The sequence below is a fragment of the Carassius gibelio genome, chromosome A5 (assembly GCF_023724105.1).
Source record: "Carassius gibelio isolate Cgi1373 ecotype wild population from Czech Republic chromosome A5, carGib1.2-hapl.c, whole genome shotgun sequence".
In the NCBI taxonomy this organism is placed as follows: Eukaryota; Metazoa; Chordata; class Actinopteri; order Cypriniformes; family Cyprinidae; genus Carassius; species Carassius gibelio.
Genome location: NC_068375.1, coordinates 38,797,501 through 38,799,755, shown reverse-complemented (window position 1 = coordinate 38,799,755; position 2,255 = coordinate 38,797,501). Strand labels below are relative to the sequence as shown.

At 35.2% G+C, this 2,255-nt stretch overlaps 1 protein-coding gene across 2 annotated transcripts in view; it reads left to right on the top strand.

Moving 5' to 3' along the window:
* Nucleotides 1-2,255, top strand: part of LOC128014907 (vitamin K epoxide reductase complex subunit 1-like protein 1) — a 14,454-nt gene extending 12,199 nt beyond the window's left edge. For both annotated transcript variants that reach the window (XR_008183734.1, XM_052598612.1), the window contains one exon: nucleotides 1-2,255. This exon is cut by the window's left edge. The gene's annotated coding sequence lies outside the window, so the exon portion shown is untranslated.

The window sequence follows — 2,255 nt, the reverse complement described above, 5'->3', positions numbered from 1 at the left end:
GGTGATCCCCTTCACTTCTACCTCTCAGTATTTGTCTCTAGCTGTTTTAATGCCAACGGATGCAACAGAAGAGTCATAACCTGCCAGTTTTATTCCCTCTTAAAGTTTTATTTGGCGTCAGAGTTTTCCGTGTGTGTAATTGAATCCACAATATCGCTAATACACTTAAAAATAAAGGTTTTCTTGGCATTGCTGCTTCCTTAGAGACCCTTTAACATCAATGGAATCTCCATTCCACAAAAAGCTCTTTATAATGAAAATGAAATACTATAACTGAGTAAGAAAAACAATTGAAAGGTTCTTTGGGGAACCAAATATGGTTTCTCAATGGCGCCCCCTTTTGAAACCTTTATTTTTAAGAGTTTATTGTATTACGTCGTAGACTTTGAAAGTCATTATTTTGTCAGTTCACGATGAAAAAACTCGACCAACTATCCAACCCAGTATTACACACGTCAAACAACTCGTTAAACTGGTTTTCGGCTGATGTTGAGCTCATTTCAGTCTTCAATGGGAGACACTGGAACATTGAAATGTGATGAATTGAACTGAATTGGAGTTGTGAACTTGAAATGATAATGAACTTATGAGTGATTGATCTCCAGACCGCTGGTTGATTGTTCAGTTGACAAAACACTTAAAATAATCTTGTTTTCCACTCACAATAATTCAAAAATGGTTTCTACCCAAACTCAACTCTATTGGCTTGGGGATGTCGAGTCGTTCCTTGACCGGCAGGTTTAATTTATTGACCTTTGTTTAGTTGATGATGCTTTTGTGAAGCACAACTTGTGGTTGCCGTCTTTAAATGTCTTTGCGTAATGGTTTTCAGCCAAACTTGCGAACAAATCGAATGGATGTTGGAGTTTCGCAGCTCAATTCTACAGCAGAGTTGATGTGATTTATACATTAGTTGCGTGTTCTTTTGGTTTTATATATTTCACACAGACTAATTATGATGCCAGAACATAGTTTTCCAATTCAAGTCAACATGAAGGGCTTTGCAACCCTTTTTACTCGAGAACGTGATGTGTTTCGGAGTGAAAATGGATATTTATTGTGAATTGGATTGTGAAAAGGATCCGATTGTGTAAATATGTTTTTTATTAACCAATAACCTGAGCCGCATGGACTTAAAAGTCGTTTTATGTGCGTTTCAAGTTATTGTGCGTTGGCGAAAGAGTACGAACATTGTAATAATGTGAATTGTTAGAGTAGCCAAAAAATGATTTCAGTATTTTTTGTCTTGTTTTCCAGTGCAAATATCATTTGCTTGAGAAGCAACGTAAAATATTAAGTCTTGTTTTGGAGTAAAAAAAAAGTCAAGATTTAAAAAAAATTACGTTTACTTTTCTGAGACCTTTGGCAGATATTTTTCTTGTTTTACGTAAAAACACGCTCAATTGAATAAAGACTTATGCATATTGCTTCTAAAGTAAATATATCTTAATTTAAAAATGTTCTGTACTGGGAAAAAAAAGACAAAATACTAGCTAAGAAAATCATTTTTGCAATGCATTCAGAAAGTAAATAGTCAGTTTTGACATTATGTTGACTTTAAAGAAAAAACAACCCAATGTTTTAATGCATATTAAATTTACATCTACTTCAAATGACAAGATCCCCCCCAAAATGACGTAAAAGGGTTGCCTTCACAGTGTTAAATTAATTAAAAGTGCCTTCTGTATGTCCACTGGGCCTTTAAGTTTAGCATGATTCACAACAAGTCTGTCTGCTTGCCTTTTTTGGGAAAATTAAGACCGAGATTGATGACCACTGAAATATTTGCGGTGTTATTATCTCATAACTCACCTTTACAAAAGCAAAAACTGTAACCCTAAATCATTTGGTTGTTCCATGTATCTCATGTATGTATTATTTTAGACTCATATTTTCGTACAATGTGAGTTTCAGATAGTGAATAAATAGCTTTTTGTTGTTCTTATTATTTCCTGATGTAACTGTGGGGGCGTCTTGATGACGACGAGCCCCCGTTAACGTTCTAGATATTTTAGGAGACGTGAGAAACGGATGGATTTTTATTTCCAATCGTACCTTTTTAGGGTATTTTGTTTGTGGAGAGTAAACTTTGTTTCGGTTTGCTTCTGTATTTGCCAAATGAGTAAAAAAATGCTGTATTTTCTTACATGGGTGCCGTGTTTGGGAGGATTCTGTGTCTGGGAATCAGCTGCAGTGAACATGAACACGTGTCATTGTTTTGTGGATATGATCTGCCATTAAAACATTCCCCTTGA